The sequence below is a fragment of the Nicotiana tabacum genome, chromosome 15 (assembly GCF_000715075.1).
Source record: "Nicotiana tabacum cultivar K326 chromosome 15, ASM71507v2, whole genome shotgun sequence".
Taxonomy (NCBI): Eukaryota; Viridiplantae; Streptophyta; class Magnoliopsida; order Solanales; family Solanaceae; genus Nicotiana; species Nicotiana tabacum.
This window is the reverse complement of record NC_134094.1, coordinates 67,700,384-67,723,534: the sequence shown is the minus strand read 5'-3', so window position 1 is coordinate 67,723,534 and position 23,151 is coordinate 67,700,384.

Here is a 23,151-nt window from a genome sequence, read left to right as displayed (position 1 = left end):
TCGAAACATAAGTTAAAATCATGAACAATTAATACATCATTTATTCTTGGAATACTTTTCCCAAAAGAGGAGCATAATATCTATAGTTTCAACTCATGAGTATGTAATATCTCAAAACACATTGGAAACACTTACAAAGGAGAGCATGGTGATTTCCAACTACAACATGGATTCAAATCTTAAGCATTAGTTACAACAACCATGAACATTTTCACATGGGGGGGGCATAATATGATAGGGGCAATTTGAAAATGACTTAAGTACATAAGAATTTAGGTAAATCAATCATCGAACGCAATTCAGAACAGTAGGGATATGAGTTTGAACCAACCACATTTAGAACTTATGAGGAACTCATGGATTCCGATTCTGGAAAAGGAGTTTAGCCAACATACCTCGATAGAGCTCTTTAGTGATACTAAAACCTCCCACTAATCTAACAACTTCAGTTTACATCAACATAATTCAATTGGACCAATATTAGTAAAACTTTCCAGGCTTTAGGTTATTTAGGCATTTTACCAAACACCTAGAGTGCATAGAATTATACTACCTCTAGTAGTGGTGTTTCTTTATCCAATAATCCTTCTTTCCCACCAACAAGATATACTACAACATCCTTTGTCTACTAACTGCTTCTTTAGTACCATTATAAGCATCAATGAACTCACATCCACCAAAGTTTACTACTTAACTCATTACAAAATCTCTACAATACCCAATTATCTAAGTTAAGCACTTATGGATTTCAATCACCATCTGTTGGCGACCAATTTTGACCCTCCCTTTTAAAATTAACTTCTTTATATTTAATGATTTGCAATAAATGTGTTGAAAAAATTTTCTAATCAATAATACTTATTTTTATTAAAAATTAGTAATTAATAGTGTTGAAATTAATAATTGTTGTTACATAATTATAAGATATATCATACTTACTATTTTCAGGCTATTAAAATAACATTTATATACGTTACATAGATTTTATAATTAATTTAACAAGTTATTCCTTAACTTTTAGTTAATTAGCCTACTATTTCAATAATTCAAAATTAATGTCATAATTTGGAAAATAAAGTATTTTTATAAGTAATTAATTAATTACAGTAATTAGTAGTGAATTTGATGATTATAATTTCTGCTAGATTTTATTGAAATTATTTAATTTAATTTAAATTAATTATAAAAGGGTTAAAAACCAAAATGGCTACAGATATAATTTCCTAATTAAATACAAAATGGCCATTCTTTAAATTATTTGTAGCCCAATACCCAGACCGAAATGGATCTGACCCAATCTAAACACCCCATCTCATTCCACCTTGGCAATCCAGGCCACCCTCTACGAGCCAATCAAACTCTGCCACATCACCATCCCAATTCACTCACAAAACAAACAGAGCACATCCTGACTGTTGATTCATATCATCAACGGATCAGGATTAATCCTGTTTTCCCATTTAGTTTTAAAGATCCGGTCTCGTTTTATCTCCACCGTTGGATCACAAGAATCCAACGCCCTCGATGTTTTCTCTTAAAATTGTTTCAAAAATCCTATATCTCAAAACATCGGAGTCGTTGATCAAATGATCCAACGTCTCCCGTTCCATCTCTTTTTTTTAATCCCTAGAGACGACAAAATCCTAATCATTCCCCATACGGCTCTGTCGCCACCCTTTCCCTTTTCTCTCTCTATTCTCTCAACTCACCAGCTCAATTCAGTCACAGACCTTGTACAAATTTGTGTTAAGTCATGAATCAAATATAAAATTATCTCATTTGTCTTCCCTATCCGTGATTATCACTGGTTCTTTCCCCGTTTCATCATTTGAAATTCAAATGCCCAAATCTTATGATTCAACGATGCAACATCAAATCTCAGTTTTCTCTCATGCGTTGTTAAATCCATGGCATGCATGGCTATTTCTTCATCATCATCATCATCATCACTGTTATTCTTTGTCCAGAGGTCAAACGTAGCGACCTCTGGACATCAGGGTTTTGTCCAATGGATTCTCGCCTTCAACGGCCATTCTTCACTCAGGTAAATCCTTCAACGATTTCCCTTCTTCTCCTTAGATTTTCACCCGATTATGCTCACATCACCACCCCTCCATCACCTTCCACTACCAATTTGAAATTGTTGAACCCTAAGGCTTCAATGACAACTATAAATTGGGGGTTTTAATGCTCTCACCTAACAGGATAACACACATACAAAATCACTGAACAAACAATTGATTTCTAATATTGAGTAGCAAAAACAAAGCTAGGTTTCTTAGTTTTCAGATTCTTTCCGATTCATAGAACTACACTGGTCGAAGTTTTAGTTTTTTGGATTCTTAACAGCTAAAAATAATAAGCTCTTTGGTTTAGTTTGTTGCACAAAAGGAGGTCAGTGAACCTCAAACTTCCTCCTCTGTTAATTGTTTATTTGCAAGGATGTTTGCTCTGTTATTTCTTGTTAAATGACTTTATCTCTAATGGTTTATGGTTGATTATCTCTATGTGTTTGATATATATATATTGTTAAGCTTCTGAAGAATAACAAAAGAACTTTCAAATGACCTTAATAGTTGTCTTAATCTTCTGATGTTCTATTGTAGTTCTCATTTGTAATTTATTGGTTTGTCTTAGTTTTATTGGCATGATTTACTTGATATCTGGTCTAATTAGATCTGAATATATGATGTGAAGTATAGTGCTATCACTTGACCTAAGCATGGCAGTTTACAATGCTTGAACTGTCTCCTTCTTTAAATGTGTTCGTATATTCTGTAACTCTAGGAAATCAGTGTAAGAACCTTCTGTCAGCTCCCATAACTATTTTATCACATCTGTGAACTTCACTATATGATATAATGCTTTAAAGTAACTAGATTAAGCTCTAAGGAACCTATAATTTTGTCTTATGCTATCTACTTAGTTTAAGTCATGTCTATAAACCTAATTCAAATTGCACATGTTATAGTTGAATGCCATCTGATAGAATCAAGTGTTGCAGAACTTCATTATGACAGACTAATCTACTTAGCCTATAACTGAAATATGCTTTCCTAGTACAAACTTTCACTATTTAGGATCACTATAATGACAATGTTAGTCTAATACCATGTTGTTTGGTACTCAGTCATGTTGTAATGTTGAGGTTTGGATAGAATATAACATGTACCTATTTAAATGCCACCCATTGGAAGTTCTGTACTCACCATTGTCTCAGAAGTGAAATGTTGCTTGTATATCATGTTTGTGACTATGTTCCTAGATCACTGAAACCTATTGAGTTTACTGCAGTTATTCATGGACCTAGGAGACACCTGTGATGTTTATCTATCCTTTAGAATGTAGGACTGTACATTTGATTCTTAACCAACCTAGATGGAATAAAAATATATTTGGGGGGTCACTGGGCAATATATTTGCCTGCCATTGCCTCTTAAAAACCTTGAAGTGGATTGTTAGCTCTCATACTCAGTGAGGAGCGGAATGCTAGTTTGTGAGTACATTCCCATTAAGTGTATACATGATTAAGTATATGATCACAGCTAATGACCTTCATAAGTATGAACCTGCTAGTAGGGCTATTGAGGTTGACATGCTTGATATCTTCTATGCTCCCTTGAACAACAAGACTTACTTATTATGAGTTCTTATATTAATGTGTTGTTGTTTTCTCACTGTTTTCTAGCACCTATAATTGATCTTATTGAATGCTTTTGAGCCTGATAAATGTATATGATAGTATTGCATGGTTGTGTGCAAGTCATGAGATGTCTGATGATGCTTTGATATTTTCAATAGTTATTTGTAAGAAATACACCTCTCCTTGTGTATAGTCACCACTGTGATATTGGGGTTTACATTGAGTGCCTTATTAAACCTGCAGAGAAGAGTAAGTGTGAGTAGTTAGGGGTATTTTGGAGTAGAATTTAGTTCTTGGTTGAGCTACTCTCCCAGATACAAGCACTGATCGGGGTCCTTGAGACCCTTGTGAACTTTGAAGTGCCAAGGATCCAAAGAGTACCTTGGCCATGAATGGAATTTTTCCCTAAGCCTTTAATCTATTGACATTTGCTAATCTCTTTAGGTTTAGTTTTCAATGGAAATAAAGGTTTTCACTATAAATTGCTTTATTATATGTGACTTTATATTTATTTTTCATTCTTGATTACTGTTGACTGTTACAGTTTATCTTGGGCCTATATTGGTGTCATTTGTGTATAATTATGTATATTGGGCCACATATCTAATGACTTTCTCTTTCTTTTGTACATGTGTTTAAAATGGGCATGTCGAGTTCTCAAAGAACTCAGGCCCAAATCCTTTGCCTAAACCTTGGAGTCATCGGAGCTGCTGTTGTTCGTCTTTACTATCTGCTGGGCCTACTTTTCTTCAGGCCCAAATCCAGAGTCCACCACTTTCCTCTATCACTCAAGGTTTACTGTTGTTCTCATATGTATATAACGCTGATGATATTTTGATTGAATGCCTTACTTTATATCCTTGAGTTATATTAACAACCTAGGCAAGCCCTAAAGGCGTAGGTAAAGATAAAAGAAGCACTGTGACTTAGTAGCAATTAATTGTTAATCATGTCTCTTGTTTAACTCCCGCTATTATTTTCACTAACGATTTTTCATGAAGTTTTGATATTAAAACATATCTGCAAAGACAACAACCTTCTCTTTTAAAACAAGCAGAAACAGAAAACGAACCAAAAATAATTTTCCAAAGCTGGCTATTTCTGCGAATCAAAGACTGCTGCGATTAAGGACTTTTAAATGATTTGAATTCGGGTATAAATCTGAGAATCAATCTTCAAGGTATACCTAAAGCCTATTTCTTTAAACAACCTTTACTTTACTAGAATTATACAAGTAGCCTTACCCTTTAAAAAGATAAAGTATTTTAAAACTTAGCCATATTTTACAAATCTTGAAAATATAAACCATATAGATATACTTCCAGAATTCTTTCAATGATGTTGACTTTTCTCAAAGACTTTTTGTTACCACCCAAATTCGCATACCATAGATCACGCCATAAGTCCATAAGTTAGTCGACGTAAATCCAAGAAGAAATTATCTTTGAGATGATAAGAAGTTAATCCTATTGGTCTTAAACGATACAAGGGTGTATAAGAGTGGTTAACAAGTATTTGAAGTTAAACGAATCAAAAATGTTGTAACCCGTATTTTCGGGTAACACTAGAGGTGATTAATTGTCCCAAGAGGTCTTGTTTTAATGTATTTGAATCATATAATATCCGCATCATAAGTCTTGAAGTCAAGCGTGTTATGAAATAAAAGTCGATAAAAGTTGTTGCAACTTAGGTTTATAATTTTACTTAAACTTTAGGTCAAATGTTACTGCATTTTTATCCCAATGTGCTTAGAATTATGGGATGATCTACCTACAAAAATTAAAGATCTATGAGTCTAGTTTGCAACGCATTAAACCGTTCATCGATACGATCTCGGAATAGAGAGATATTCGCGTTTTCGCGAGAGTGCGCCAAGCTGCTCTTTATGGAGCCCACAAAGGCGGTTTAAGACATATGGACATATATAAGATACCTCAACTCCGTTTTAAGTCATTATTTTTCAGTATATTCAGACCTTATAACCCTAAAAACAGTCTCTCAAGGTTCTCTCATGATCCAAGACCCAAACAAAGGGCAAACAACACAAATCAAATGTCGGGAATCCCGTGGCGCTAGTAAGTTTCTTGTTCTTCTTGTTGTTGCTGATTTTTGTGTTGTTCCAGCTCGTGTGGGAGGTTTTTTTAAGTGTTTTATGTCCTGTAAATACACCTTCAAGTTTTTAATATCAACCCTAGGTGATTTCAAGTCTTCTAAAGTAATTCTAGTGCCAAAAAACCCGAATTAATTGCTAGTTTCGCTTCCTTGTTCTTGTGGCAGAATTGAAGGGATATTTCGTGGAAAATTAAGGTCAAATTGGAGTTTTTCTTTCTGTTTAAAGGTAAGGAACCTCTTACTCTATATATATTTAAGATTATCCAAGTTGCAGCTAAGTCGTTGAAGCTAGAACTTGTGAAATATATATCGAAAGGCTTGGTGGTAATGTTGTTGGTTGGTGGACTGTTTTGGAGGCTCAATATGATTATTAATGATGTTGTTTGGGCTGTTTGGTGATTGTATTGACTTGTGGGAAGTCATATAAATAGGGGAGGTGCTGTCCGTTTCATCGTAAAATAGGTTGTGGTCGATACATAATAGTTACGACGCTTAAACGATAATGATAGTATCATTTGTCTTATTGTAGACTAAGGAGTCGTGACATTTGCATAGCTTGAGGTTGGGCAGTATATACAAGGTATGTGAGGCTATCCCCTTCATTCTTTTGCACGACTCCAATTGTACATAATGTAATGAATGAGCTCCCAAAGATACTCTACTCTTAGAAGCTAGCAGTACTTACATTGCTGTCCTTCTTATGAAACGATTGATATTGATGTTACTTCTCTTATTCTTATATTATCAATGTTGTTGGTAGTTCCTGATTCTTATAAGATTCTTGATGAAGAGTTAATCCTAATAACATGTACGAAGGATACCGACCTTACGTCACTCCGAAAGGTTCAAAATGTGATTCCAATGAGTCCAGCATGCATCATATATATGTATCTATTTTACTCTACCGAGCTGTGCTATAGTCGGCCGGGTAAGGCACCTATTGTGCAACCACTGATCAGTTGGGTTTTACCGAGCTCCACGTGGCCGGGTATGATTCTACCGATCCCTATGATGGCCGGGTACGTTTTACCGAGCCTATTATGGCCGGGTACGATATGATGATGGTGATGCCCACAAAGGCGTATGTTTTAAAAGTTTATGTATATATATGTATGTATCATGTATTTCATGTCAGTAGCCCTCAGAGGTACCCAGATGTCAAAGGTTGTATATTCTCTATCCCTGTTTATATTACTGTTCTTACTTATGCTTTCTTGCCTTACATACTCAGTACTTTATTTGTACTGACGTCCTTTTTATTTGTGGACGCTGCATGTCGTGCTGCAAGTCCTGATAGACAGGTAGACGTAGCTCCCCCACCATAGTAGGTTGTCCAGTTCAGCGGTTATTGGCGAGATCCCTCTCCGAACTTGCCGTGGTCTTGGTATGCATTTTTGTTATAGACATTATGGGTATGTCGGGGCCCTGTTCCGGCAATGTTGTAGCACTTATGTTCCTTTAGAGGCTCATAGACAGGTGTCGACTTATGTATGGTTTAGAATGCCTTGTCGGTTGATTTTTGTTGTATAGTCTTTCATGGCATCATGTTAGCTCGTACCTTATATATAGTTTCTTGACAGTCTTGTTGTCCCATGTTATGTATGTTCATGACATTATCTTTCATTGTTGGATGTTCATGATCCATGTCTACTATTTATATTGATCTTGTTGGCCCTTAAAGATAATAAGGAAGGTTAGATAAAATGTACGTTGGTGCTCGGCAAGTATGGCCCGGGTGCTAGTCATGACCCTCCAGTTGGGTCGTGACAAACTTGGTATCAGAGCAAGTCTGTCCTAGGGGATGTCTATGAGCCGTGTCTAGTAGAATTTTGACTATGGATGTGTAGCGCGCCACATTTATAATCAGGAGGCTACGTGACATCTAGGGTTATTACCTTCTTCCTGAATCTAGATCGTGCGTAGAGTTGAGTAGTAAGTGTTGATATCTAATATTCACCTTGTTTTCTTTCAGCGATGCCTTCGACTAGGAAGCAAGCAATTAGTAAACGGCTTGATACAGCTGTGGGAGAGGGTAACATTCAGGTGCCTCCAGCCAGAACAGGCCAAAGTGAGGCTCAGAGTGAGATGCCGTCTCATACCTCTCCGTCTCCTCCAGAGGATATTAGGAGGCACCCATTACATCCAGTTCCTCCGTCTAGCACTACAGACCACGATATGCGCAGTGCGGTGCAATTGTTGAGTAGCTTGGTAGCTGCTCAGGCTCAGAGGCAGAATACCAGTGCTGTTGATAAACCGGTTAGTGCGAGAGTTTGTGATTTTATTAATCTAGACCCTCCAGTGTTTACCGGATCAGACCACAAGGAGGACCCACAAACATTTATTGATCAGATTCATCGTACATTGCGGGTTATGCATGCTAGTGATACAGAGGCAGTAGAGTTGGCTTCTTATCGGTTACGGGATTTAGCGGTTTTCTGGTATGATAGTTGGGAGAGATCTAGGGGTCCGAACGCTCCTCCAGCCGTGTGGAAGGAATTTTCTAAGGCCTTTCTTCGTCACTACTTGCCAGTTGAGATACGACGAGCTAGAGCTGATAAGTTCTTGAACCTTCGACAGGGTAATATGAGTGTACGAGAGTATAGTATACAGTTTGATTCTTTAGCAAGGTATGCTCCCCATATGGTGGCCGAGATGAGTGATAAGGTGCATCTGTTCGTGAATGGGTTGGGACCACATCTGATAAATGAGTGCACAACAGCCTCCTTGGTAGAGGGCATGGATATTTCCCGTATTCAGGCTTATGCCCAGACCCTAGAGGATCGTAAGCGCTAGCAAAGGGCAGATAGGGAGCAGGATAGGGGCCAGCATAAGAGGGCGAGATTTGTAGGGTATTCTGATGAGTTTAGAGGCAATATCAGGCCCCAATCTTCGAGGAGTTCGGCGCCACCTGTAGCTAGTGCTCCTCCAAAGTTTCAGAGGCCTCGGTATGATCGATTTACCTATTCTGGTTCAGGTCAGAGTTTGAGGGCATTAGGCTCACAATTTCATAGAGATACTAGTCAGACGAGACCCCCAACACCTCATTGTGATCAATGCGGCAAGGCCCAATTTGGACTGTGCCATCGAGGTTCCGATGCTTGCTATTCTTGTGGACAGCGTGGCCATATGATGCGGGATTGTCCTAATAGAGGAGGTGGTGGTATGGCTCAACCGACTGGATCTGTGTCTGGTTCTTCCTCATCAGTTCGACCTCCAGCACAAGGTTTTCAACAGTCGACAGGTCGTGGTAGAGGTAGAGGTTCAGTGCCGAGTTCGAGTGGTGCTCAAAATCGAACCTATGCTCTAGTAGGTCGACAAGATCTAGAGTCATCTCCGGATGTTGTTACAGGTATATTGTCTGTGTTTTCTTATGATGTATATGCGCTAATTGATCCAGGATCTTCCTTATCATATGTTACACCCTTTGTGGCAAATAAGTTTGGCATTGAACCTGAATTGATAAGTAAACCACTTGCAGTATCCACTCCGATAGGAGATTCTGTGATTGCTAGAAGGGTATATAAACGTTGCACTGTGATGATTTGTAGTCGTCAAACCTCGACAAATTTATTTGAGTTAGAAATGGTTGATTTCGATGTGATAATGGGAATGGACTGGTTGGCCTCATGCTATTCAAATGTTGATTGTCGTACGAAGATGGTTAAGTTTCAGTTTCCTTGTGAACCCGCCATTGAATGGAAGGGGAACATTGATACGCTGAAAGGTAGGTTTATTTCCTATCTTAAGGCAAGGAAGATGATCTCAAAAGGTTACATTTATCATCTTGTTCGTGTTAGGGATGCGGAGGCGAAGCCGCCTACTCTATAATTAATCCCCGTGGTCAATGAATTTCCAGATGTTTTCCCAGATGAACTCCCAGGCCTTCCTCCTGAAAGGGAGATTGAGCTTAGCATTGATGCATTGCCTGACACTCAACCTATCTCTATCCCTCCATATAGGATGGCCCCAGCAGAGTTGCGAGAGTTGAAGGCACAGTTGAAGGACTTGCTGGATAAGGGTTTCATTAGGCCTAGCACTTCACCTTGGGGTGCGCCAGTCTTGTTCGTGTGGAAGAAAGATGGGTCGTTAAGGATGTGTATCGATTATCGACAGTTGAATAAGTTTACAATAAAGAACAAGTATCCACTTCCAAGAATTGATGACCTGTTTGACCAACTCCAGGGTGCCAAGTATTTCTCCAAGATTGACTTGCGTTCAGGGTATCATCAGGTGAGGGTTAAGGAGAAGGATATTCCAAAGACGGCCTTCCAGACAAGATATGGGCATTTTGAGTTCTTGGTGATGTCGTTCGGGCTAACAAATGGCCCAGCAGCTTTTATGGATCTCATGAATAGTGTATTCAGGCCCTATCTTGATGTGTTCGTGATCGTATTCATTGATGACATTCTGGTGTATTCTCGTTCGGAGGCGGAACATGCGGGCCACTTGCGGATAGTATTACAGACCCTTCAGCATCATAAGTTATATGCTAAGCTCTCTAAATGTGAATTCTGGCTGAACTCAGTAGCATTCCTTGGCCATGTGATATCTGATGAGGGTATTAGTGTCGACACTCAGAAGATCGATGCAGTGAAGAATTGGCCGAGACCTACAACACCGTCAGAAGTTCGCAGCTTCCTGGGGCTAGCAGGATATTATAGGCGGTTTGTAGAAGGGTTTTCCACTATATCAGCACCATTGACTAAGTTAACATAGAAAGCTACCAAGTTCCAGTGGTCTGATGCTTGTGAACATAGTTTTTAGGAGCTAAAGAATCGATTGACTTCTGCGCCAGTGCTCACTCTCCCAGAAAGAACAGAAGGTTATGTGGAATATTGTGATGCCTCAGGTATAGGTTTGGGGTGTGTATTGATGCAACGTGGGAAGGTGATTGCTTATGCATCAAGACAATTGAAGAAGCATGAAAAGAATTACCCGACTCATGATTTGGAATTGGCTGCAGTAATATATGCTTTGAAGATATGGCGGCACTACTTATACGGCGTCCATGTTGACATCTACACAGATCACAAGAGTTTACAATACATCTTCAAGCAGAAGGAGTTGAATTTGAGGCAGCGTAGGTGGCTTGAATTACTGGAAGACTACGATGTCGAGATATTGTACCATCCCGGTAAAGCTAATGTTGTGGCAGACACTCTCAGCCGTAAGTCAATGGGAAGCTTAATACATATTGAGGCAGGTAGACAAGGGTTGACCAAAGAGCTTCACCAGCTGGCCAATATGAGAATCAGATTGTTGGACTCTAATGACGGAGGTGTTACTGTACAGAATACAGCAGAATCATCTTTGGTAGCCGAGGTAAAAGCACGGCAATATGAAGATCCTACCTTAGTAAGATTGAGAGAGGGAATTCAGCAGTGTAAGATTACAGCTTTCAAGATTGGAGGAGATGGGACACTGAGATACCAGGGCCGATTATGTGTACCTAGTGTGGCAAGGTTGCGAGAGAAGATTATGATTGAGATTCACCAGTCCCGATATTCTATCCATCCTGGCTCGACAAAGATGTATCATGACATTAAGGAGCAGTATTGGTGGGATAACATGAAGAAGTCTATTGCAGAATTTGTAGCCCAGTGTCCTAATTGTCAACAAGTAAAGATCGAGCATTAGAAACCTAGTAGATTGATTCAGAATATAGAGATTCCGACTTGGAAATGGGAGGTGATTAATATGGACTTCATTATTGGATTACCTCGCTCTTATCATAAGTTTGACTCCATCTGGGTGATAGTTGATCGACTTACAAAATCTGCCCATTTTCTGCCAGTTAAGATAACTTACATGGCTGAAGATTATGCGAAATTGTATATCAAGGAGATTGTTAGGCTTTATGGTGTGCCGATATCTATTATATCAGACCGAGGAGCTCAATTTACGGCTAACTTTTGGAGGTCTTTTCAGAAGGGTTTAGGCACACAAGTAAATCTCAGCACTGCATTCCATCCGCAGACAGACGGACAGGCTGAACGTACCATCCAGACGCTTGAAGATATGCTACGAGCATGTGTTCTAGATTTCAAGGGGAATTGGGATGACCATCTGGCACTTATAGAATTTTCCTACAATAATAGCTACCATTCCAGTATTAAAATGGCCCCGTATGAGGCACTGTACGGGAGGAGATGTAGATCACCAGTTGGATGGTTTGAAGTGGGTGAGACAGAATTATATGGGCCAGATTTGATTCACCAAGCCATTGAGAAGGTGAAAATGATACAAGAGCAACTGAGGACGGCACAAAGCAGGCAAAAGTCTTATTCCGACGTCCGACGTCCGACGTCGTGATCTGGAATTTGAGGTTGGTGATTGGGTTTTCCTGAAGATCTCGCCGATGAAGGGTGTTATGCGTTTTGGGAAGAAGGGTAAGTTGAGTCTGCGGTATATTGGGCTGTACAAAATTCTTCGACGAATTGGACAGGTTGCTTATGAGTTAGAATTGCCATCTGAATTGGAATTTGTCCACCCGGTATTCCATGTATCTATGTTAAGGAAATGTATTGGAGACCCTTCTCGGGTCGTCCCTATCAAAGATGTACAAGTTACAAAGGATCTATCATATGATGAAGTGCCAGTGGCTATATTAGATCGACAAGTCCGCAAGCTGAGAACAAAGGATGTAGCTTCCGTGAAAGTATTATGGAGGAACAAGAATATAGAAGAAATGACATGGGAAGCAAAAGAGGAGATGAAGTCTAAATACCCTTACCTATTCCAGAGTGAAGATAACGAGGATGCCGGGGGAAAGAAGGACGCATTATAAGGTGAAACGGCTCTATGAGGTAAACAATAGCTTGTGAATACTCTTTTTTTAAATACAAAATGGTAATATGTAGATAATGTACAAATCCATAATGCTTTGTATAGTCTTGTAAGGCCATAGGTTAGGTTTAACTGCTTGCAAGTTTGGCTAGTGTCCATTTTATAGGGGAAACTCAGCCGGAAATCTCCGTCGGAATCCACAATGAGTTAGACACCCCATAAACCCTTACATTCGAGGACGAATGTTCCTAAGGGGGAAAGGGTGTTACAACCCAAATTCGCATACCATAGATCACACCGTAAGTTAGTCGACGTAAATCCAAGAAGAGATTATCTTTGAGATGATAAGAAGTTAATCCTATTGGTCTTAAACGATACAAGGGTGTATAAGAGTGGTTAACAAGTATTTGAAGTTAAACGAATCAAAGATGTTGTAACCCGTATTTTCGGGTAACACTAGAGGTGATTAATTGTCCCAAGAGGTCTTGTTTTAATGTATTTAAATCAAATAATATCCGCATCATAAGTCTTGAAGTCAAGCGAGTTATGAAACAAAAGTCGATAAAAGATGTTGCAACTTAGGTTTATAATTTTACTTAAACTTTAGGTCAAATGATACTGCATTTTTCTCCCAATGTGATTGGAATTATGGGGTGATCTACCTATCAGATTTAAGATCTCTGAGTGTAGTTTCCAACGCATTAAACCGTTCATCGATACGATCTCGGAATAGAGAGATATTCGCGTTTTCGCGAGAGTGCGCCAAGTTGCTCTCTATGGGGCCCACAAAGGCGGTTTAAGACATATGGACATATATAAGATACCTCAACCCCGTTTTAAGTCATTATTTTTCAGTATATTCAGACCTTATAACCCTAAAAACAGTCTCTCAAGGTTCTCTCATGATCCAAGACCCAAACAAAGGGAAAACAACACAAATCAAATGTCGGGAATCCCGTGGCGCTAGTAAGTTTCTTGTTCTTCTTGTTGTTGCTGATTTTTGTGTTGTTCCAGCTCGTGTGGGAGGTTGTTTTAAATGTTTTATGTCCTGTAAATACACCTTCAAGTTTTTAATATCAACCCTAGGTGATTTCAAGTCTTCTAAAGTAATTCTAGTGCCGAAAAACCCGAATTAATTGCTAGTTTCGCTTCCTTGTTCTTGTGGCAGAATTGAAGCGATATTTCGTGGAAAATTAAGGACAAATTGGAGTTGTTCTTTCTGTTTAAAGGTAAGGAACCTCTTACTCTATATATATTTAAGATTATCCAAGTTGCAGCTAAGTCATTGAAGCTAGAACTTGTGAAATATATATCGAAAGGCTTGGTAGTAATGTTGTTGGTTGGTGGACTATTTTGGAGGCTCAATATGATTATTAATGATATTGTTTGGGCTGTTTGGTGATTGTATTGACTTGTGGGAAGTCATATAAATAGGGGAGGTGCTGTCCGTTTCATCGTAAAATAGGTTGTGGTCGATACATAATAGTTACGACGCTTAAACGATAATGATAGTGTCATTTGTCTTATTGTAGACTAAGGAGTCGTGACATTTGCATAGCTTGAGGTTGGGCAGTATATACAAGGTATGTGAGGCTATCCCCTTCATTCTTTTGCATGACTCCGATTGTACATAATGTAATGAACGAGCTCCCAAAGATACTCTACTCTTAGAAGCTAGCAGTACTTACATTGCTGCCCTTCTTATGAAACGATTGATATTGATGTTACTTCTCTTATTCTTATATTATCAATGTTGCTGGTAGTTCCTTATTCTTATAAGATTCTTGATGAAGATTTAATCCTAATAACATGTACGAAGGATACTAACCTTACGTTACTGCGAAAGGTTCAAAATGTGATTCCAATGAGTCCAGCATGCATCATATATATGTATCTATTTTACTCTACCGAGCCACGCTATAGTCGGCCGGGTACGGCACCTATTGTGCAACCACTGATCAGTTGGGTTTTACCGAGCTCTACGTGGCCGGGTACGATTCTACCGAGCCCTATGATGGCCGGGTACGTTTTACCGAGCCTATTATGGCCTGGTACGATATGATGATGGTGATTCCCACAAAGGTGTATGTTTTAAAAGTTTATGTATATATATGTATGTATTATGTATTTCATGTCAGTAGCCCTCAGAGGTACCCAGATATCACAGGTTGTATATTCTCTATCACTGTTTACATTACTATTCTTACTTATGCTTTCTTGCCTCACATACTCAGTACTTTATTCGTACTGACGTCCTTTTTATTTGTGAACACTGCATGTCGTGTTGCAGGTCCTGATAGACAGGTAGACGTAGCTCCCCCACCACAGTAGGCTGTCCAGTTCAGCGGTTATTGGCGAGATCCCTTCTCCAGACTTGCCGTGGTCTTGGTATGCATTTTTGTTATAGACATTATGGGTATGTCGGGGCCCTGTTCTGGCAATGTTGTAGCACTTATGTTCCTTTAGAGGCTCATAGACAGGTGTCGACTTATGTATTGTTTAGAATGCCTTGTCGGCTGATTTTTGTTGTATAGTCTTTCATGGCATCATGTTAGCTCGTACCTTATATATAGTTTCTTGACAGTCTTGTCGTCCCGTGTTATGTATGTTCATGACATTATCTTTCATTGTTGGATGTTCATGATCTATGTCTACTATTTATATTGATCTTGTCGGCCCTTAAAGATAATAAGGAAGGTTAGATAAAATGTACGTTGGTGCTCGGCAAGTATGGCCCGGGTGCTAGTCATGACCCTCCAGTTGGGTCGTGACACTTTCATAGGTTAAACTTACCTCCTCTTTTAAGGTATAGTAACCTTTAAGCTTTAAACAAGACATATAGTAACCTTTAAGCTTTAACCATGTAGAATACTGACATCTAATTTCTTGAACCTAGTCTAAGTCCTATGGAGCTATCTCAGCTAGATTTTAAGGGGTGCCTAACACCTTCCGCTTAAAAGAACAAGAACCCTTACCCAAAATCTCATCGGTTAGCAGATTAATAGGATGATAATCTAATAATTAAAACAGGTACCTTAGTATACCTTTAAATATTTGATGGCGACTCTCTTTTATCATCAACAGGGAAATCACTAGTTGAATCTTTTTTTGACTCTTGCAAAATGGGGTTCAACAACATGGCGACTCTGCTTGGGATTCATGCTTAGGTTCTGACCTTAGCAGACTTAGACTAGACTTGGAATTTAGGATTGTTTGTATACTGCTTTAACTGTGTTTAATTTGCAACTATATGCTTACCTGGCTTACTTGCTTATCATGTCCTTATATGCTTGCCTCAATTTTATTACTAATATCCCACTATCTGTTACCGCTTTATTTATACTGTCATCACACGCTTTCTTATTGAGTCTTGGTTTTACACACGATGGCACACGATGGTTGTCTTTTACACCCCTCCGAACCTTCTTTCAAAATTCTTTTATTTCAGAGAATAGCTTTGTTAGGTCAACTGGAATAACTTCTTGCGGTATTCAGTCCAACTCAAAATTAGGAAATACTCTACTCTAGCAAACATATGCCACATTTCATAAACCTTAGGTGAGTCGGTCCTTGGCATTGACACACAATTAGGAAAGCCACCCTAATGTCAACGGGTCGTGCACCAAAGCAAACATATGTCACATTTCTATGGAACGACGAACTAACCATGATGAGACACTAAAGATCCAAAGCAAATACTTTTCAAACCCCTTTTCCTACCATCTTCAGAAATGGAAATCAACCAGAACATCCCTGAAATCAATACGGTAATGGGAGCACCTGATGTTTGACTAAAAATCCATGTTTTTGCATGTAATTTGCCTTGCATTATACCTTGACCTAGTTAGTTTTTATGTGAAATTTGTGACGCGAGCTTAATAATGTTATTTATATTTGGGTGTTTGCATGCAAATTGACATCAAAAAGGGAAAATTTTGGAGGAAGTATAAGTTTGGTTCCTAGGTTGGCGCTAGGCACCAACCAAAACGCAAATGACAGAAGACCAAAAGGTTTGATGTCCATGTTGGTGCCAGGCGCCAAGCGAGACGCCAGAGGGCGGATTTTGTCCTAATTCGGCTAGGACTTGGGGATTTCAACCCTACACGTCCCCAACATGTATGAGGTTCTAAACCTATTTTTTAGGGGAAAACATATTTTGGACCAAGGGAGAGCACAGAGGCGCGCTGGAGGTCGGAATTCAACAGATTTTATCTTTCTTCCATCAAACTTAGTAATCTTTACGTTTCTTTGGATGAATTATTGTTTTGCTACCATATCTATTGCTGCGACCAAACACAATCACGCAAGTATACATGGTCGTCAAGTAATAGAGTAGTGAATAAAGTATTGTTCCCACGACGACTTATGATTAATTTTTGACTAATTTAACTCAAATAGCTTATCGATTCCAGTGATTTCTCATAAAATAGATATTTGTCTAATTTACTACCTAAAAACTATCAATTATTGGAATACTAGAAATCAACACAACACTTAAATAGTTTTGAATAACAATCAATAGGAGATAATATTCCAGGGTCATGGGTTATCTAACAATCATGTTGCATTCTTAGCTTAAAATAACTAATTGATTTATCTGGATTGTTGATTGACAGGGTTGATATTACTCATAAGAATCTGTCGAGTTCTTACTCGCCTATTCAAGCTAACTTAATGCCTATATGTCTATGGAATTAATATTAACAAGAATGCATTTACACTTCCTGTATTTCAACCGAACAAGACAATTAGGTATATTTCTATCCTAATTGCGAATCCGTTCCCCGATGCCCGGGTTTACGAACTTGCTCTATTTAATTCTATATGCAATCTAGACTTCCCACTTTCGAGTTCAACTCTAGATTCGTAGATAGTAATTTACTGTTAGCTACTCAGCAAATTAATTAAAAACAGAATTAAATAAACAACCCAATCGGATAAAATCAACTTCGGCAAATTAAACTTCGAACATCAATATTCATGTATACCCATGACCCTAGAACAATAGGGTTCTTAGCCACTCATGTTCATGCAATCATCAAAAAATTTACAAGAGTGCATAAGAATCAATAAAAGAAGGAAAAATAAGAACTCAAGATGAATTCAGTGGTTCCCCAGCTTTTTCGTGGCTTTTCTCCTCCTCCCGATATGTTAGATGCCCTAAAAGAGACGTTTTTAGCTTATATATTGCGTACAAAAGTCGTGGGCCAAAGTTCTCTTATTCCTAATCCAAATCAGATTCAGGGATTGATGCTGGGGTGGATGCGTCGCATCCACCTCTTCCTCCACTTCCCAGCTTTGCATGCTAGGGTGGATGCGTCGCATCCACCTCGTCCTCGACTTCCCAGCTTTTCATGCTAGGGTGGATGCGTCGCATCCACCTCGTCCTCGACTTCCCAGCTTTGCCCAGGTGCGGATGCTATGGGCCGACTTCACTGCTAAGGGTGCACGAAATCTGATTTTTTTCTAGATTGGATGCGACGCATCCAACCCCTCTTCCTCTACCTAGAGCACCTTTTCTTCATATTTTTGCACTCCAAACACCCTAAATCATCACACACAACTCAATTAGTCATAAAACCAATAATTAAATCATGTTGGGTATTTTAAAGCTCAAATAGCATCAAAAAGTGGTTAAAACATGGGTAAAGTAACATCAACATATATCAAAATATGCCTAATATCACCACCTCACACTTAAACCTTTGTTCGTCCTCGAACAAACCATCACTATAGTAGACGAAACAAAATTAAGCTCTTATCATTCAAAGAACACTTCACCTATCACCATGGTCATTTGCCACAATTAGGCTCTAGAATATGCATCACATACACTTCCCTTTACTTATGTCATTCTTTAAAAAAAATATTCACACAAAGACAACATGCTCACAACAATCCTAACCTCAAAAACCGACTCAGTGTCACAATGCACTCATGGCTTGAACACCCAACATCATAGAGAAGTCTAATAACGTTACCTATCCCTTGTGAAACCATGTGCCCTCACAACAAGATAAAGAGTACAAGTTCAATCCACACATTTGAATCTCATGATCAAATATATTTTAATGACTCACATATATCAAAGAAAATCGCTCACTCTCACAAAGAAGTCACATGCATGCAATTGGTACCATATGCTTGCCCTTAATGTAAATCTCTACTAATGTTAGCTCGCTCGATCTGAAATCAATTAGGACTTTTTCATGGTTGTAATGTGGGCTAAAGGACGGGTAGGATATATTTAAAGAATAGTGACTCACCCTCCTAAACACTTTAATATATCACAAAATTACTTTGAGCGTATTTTCTTCAACCTCACTTCAATTTCACAAATAATATCACCCCCACAAATATTTCCTCTTTCTTTAAGCACTACTTTAATTCATACCTACTAGCAAGAACAAGATAATAATTTATTCATCTATATTTTTCTTTTTTCTTTTTTTTCTTTTTTTTCCGCTAGTGGTGTATTATTTTACAAAACAAGTGCACCTTTCTTTCTTTCATTGGTTCCACTCAAAGGTCACCCAACACTTAGTCCCTTCTTACTTCTGTTAGCGCTCATCTAACAATTAAAGTGCTTTAAGAGGTAAAAGGATCAAAACAATGTCAATTAAGAATAAAAAGGGTATAGGCTTGTAATATGGTTACCAAATAAAAGTCAATAGGCTCAAAATGGTTAACTAGGGATAAATTTTATATGTGATAAGTAATAAGCTCAAAAAGATCAAAGAAAGCCTAAAATCATCTTTCAAACCGAGCATCACCTCAAATTTCGCTTCAACTCACATACCAGGAAAGTTCTAGACACAAGTACAATACATGGACTACACAAAAACCTCACCACACATGGCACATGATTCACTAAGGACGATCACATTCCGACTCTCAAGCAATGCAAGTATTCACGGAGCCACGAGATATTAAGCATTAAGCACAAAGTGAACACGAATCAAGAAAATGAGAAATAGTCGTCACAAAACATGCCATCTAATATATATAGAGGCATCAAGATTAACATCACAATATAGGGGAGATACTACACATGCCAAAGCATAAGTACGTTACTATGAAACAAGTCAAGGGCGCTTAGGTTCATCATTCTTTCTCCTTTTATTTCCTAAATTCCTAATCTATTCTTAAAAAAAAAACTATTACTGCCTGGTTCAAAATACATCCCGTGGAAAAGAACCGAGGCACAAAGAAAAACCACAGGAGATTATTATTACCTAAAAAAAATTACTAACTATTTTTCTGCTTTTCTTTAGTTGTCTGTCAATCTTCTAATACTAACACTAATTTCAAAAATCAAATGAAAATCTTTTTGTGTTTTTCTAAGGACCTTAATCCCTCGAGAGAACTATCCAGGTAGTCCGTCGTCGGGAAAAGTCCTTTATTTTCTACGACTACACATAACAATGAACTGAGAGTTACTCCATATAGATGACATTTACTAACTATTACATGCCATTAATCCAGTAAATATTACAGCCCTCAACAGTATCAAAATCAACAAAAATTGTAACAGTTAAGTACATTCATCCACAAGCATAAGGATAACCCCCACCCCACATTTAAAACCGTGCTTTGCCCCCAATGCACACAAATAACGTAAAGTAGGGTGAGAAGAAACTCCCCTCAAGTCAAGGTGGAAGGCTCATCCGCTGTCTGTGGAAGAGCATCAGCATCCATGGCATTCATTAAGACCCCCTCTGGCCTGGCGATATCATCCTCACGAATATGGGGAGTTGTCACAGTCCTATCATCACCAACTGGAGTTGAGTCTGTAGTAGGTGGGACATCGGCCTCAGCAGGCATGGTATGTGGAGCCTCGGGGACTATAGGAGAAGCATAAATGGATGGTCCAGCAGTGGACAATGCAAGCAGCTGTGAGATGTCTATATCTGCACGTTGAACCAGAGCACGGAGGAGTAATGATACCTCCCTCATCATCATGGCCTACTCAGTCTGAACTCGTCTTAGATCCGCACGAGTCTGACTCAACTCATCCCTGGTGGCACTCAACTCCACGAGTCGCTATCAACTCAGCCCTATTCTCTTGCATATCAGCTTGCATCTGCTCAAACAACTGTTGAATGGTGAGCTTAGAAGACTTTCCCTTGTTCGGCTCTAGAACATGAGTAACACCATATGGTCCTGGAGCTTTAGCCTCAATGTCGTCATTCTCCTTGTCCCATAGTACCCCCATCTCTATCAAGAAAGCCGATAGGGTATTTGCAAAGAACAACCTCCACTTGTAATTCATCCTGGTGCGCTGCATTTGGTCATGTATGATAGCTCCTAAGTTGAGTGGTATCCCCTCCAATAAAGCATACAATACTAGTGCGCGGTGACGAAGGACATTAGTTTTGTGTTGGCATGGCATCAGGCGGTTGCATATGAAATTTAGAGCCATACGTGCTAACGCACTCATGAATTCCTTAGCCAGAGAATGGTACTCCATACTCCCATGCTTCCAATTTGCATCCTTCCTGGTAGGGCATAGGATCGACCGAATGTGTGCATAATCAGGTGCTGTGCATATGGAGTCAAACCTATCTGTTAGTGTGTGTGGCACCCCTAAGAAGATATTCAGAGCTTCAGCTGAGACATTAATATCCACCCCTTGTACTCTCACAATGTTGCCCCTGGAATGACGCCAATTGGCATAAAGCTCTCTGACGATAGTGAGGTTGACTTTGCCGTGACCCTTCAAGATAGGTCCCCATTGTTGCACCTCTCGAATTGATTTTAGAAACTCTGGGTACTTTTTCTTAAGTGTTCCGATGTTGATCGGCTTTTCTGGAATGTACTTCTTTGAACCCAGTATCTTATTATAAGCTCGGAATGCCTTTTTATTAACAAAGTTCTTCTCCCAAGCAGCTCGGTCTATTGGTTCACCCTCATCTTCATCACTCATGTCGACATGTAGAAGGTCATTATCCGAATCGGACTCGGACTCAGATTCTACAGTAATCTTCTGCTTTCCTTTATTAGTCGGATCACTCTGTTTGTAGGCTTTTCTCTGGTATGTCACAGGTTCTCTTATCTCTATCCCTTTGCTTAGTGTATTTAATGATGTTGTTGAAATACCCTTCTTCACTGTCCTCCTGACTAATGGTTCCTCCTCTTCTTGCTCTGATTCATCAATTAACTGCCTAGTCTGCAGTTCCTTTTCATTGTCTGTCCGCTTCTTTTTTTTTCTGTGGATTTGGAGTACCTGTTGCCTTTCCGGTGGGCTTTTTTGGTGGTTGCTTGTTATTATCTTTGTCTTATTGCTTGGACTGTTTGCTCGTTGCTGCCATTTCCCAGCCTTAGTACCTGCAATGCGAAGAAATCAACAATAAGCGTATAGAACAGTGAAGTTCAGCTATAAATCAGTTGCAACATCTAGCACTTCCAATCATTTGCGTAGTCGTGTCATTTATGACTGTATGAGAGTATAGCCCATGTCTTTCAGCATGGATGTGATAACTCTTTTCAAGTTTACAAATAAGCACTTTGCGATATAGATATCATTATGCACAACATGAGGTTTATCCGAGCGACGCTCACTCACCATGTTCAATTACACATAGCAGCTCACTCGACCCCACACTTATTCTCACGACGTATCATTTCGCATAGACCTCACACAATTCAGATCGAGTAACACTTTACAATACAAGATGTCTAGCATGTGCAGGATGTTCAATTCCCTTAGACAATCTTTCATAGGCTAAAAAACATTCCGACAATCAAGACAAACGACCCTATACTTATTCACTAGCATATACCAGTGTTGCTCGGTTACTCAGACTTCACCGGCGCCTAAATTTACCTCTCGGGCAATTCGTCGAATTAGTGATATGCAGCAATTGTGCCTAGTTTCTTCTATTAGTGGGGTAATTCGACTACCCTCCCAAAATTAATAAGATGAAGGGAATTATAGTTTATCATCTCGCAACCATTACAACCAACAGGAACGACATCCCCAAATTATAGTTGAATCACGTGTGTGACATTTAAATTGGGGAAACTTACCCTAGGGGAATTTGGGCAGGGGGTCTGTTGCTACTAGGGAGAGAGAGAGGAGAGGAGAGTAAAGAAAAAGAAAGAATGAGGGAGATGATACATACTTGTCGCGAGAGAAGAGAGGAGATATGTTTGGTCGCAAGTGAGATGAGAGGGGCAGTTCTGGGCAGAATGCAAATTTGTGTGTAATTGTGTTTTAGCATAGGATGTGTTAAAATATAACACTTACCTGTGCGTGCGAGCTTGGACGCGACACATCCCCACTATTTTTTTCTAAAATTGGTTGGACGCGATGTGGACGCGATAGGCAGACTTCACTGCCTTGAGCAATTGGTCCGTCAAATTTTTTATGCTGAGAGGGATGCGACGCATCCCCCCTGTTTTCCCTATATCTGGACCTTTTTTAAAAAAAAAAAATAAATACAAGATCTAATTCCTAAATACAGGACTTGGGTGGCCTCCCAAGAAGCGCTTGATTTAACGTCGCGGCACGACGCAATATGTTCTTCACGCCTCTACCAAATCCATCGAGGTCTTGTGACGTGCAATGTCACCACCCCAATAGTGTTTTACTCTCTGGCCATTTACCA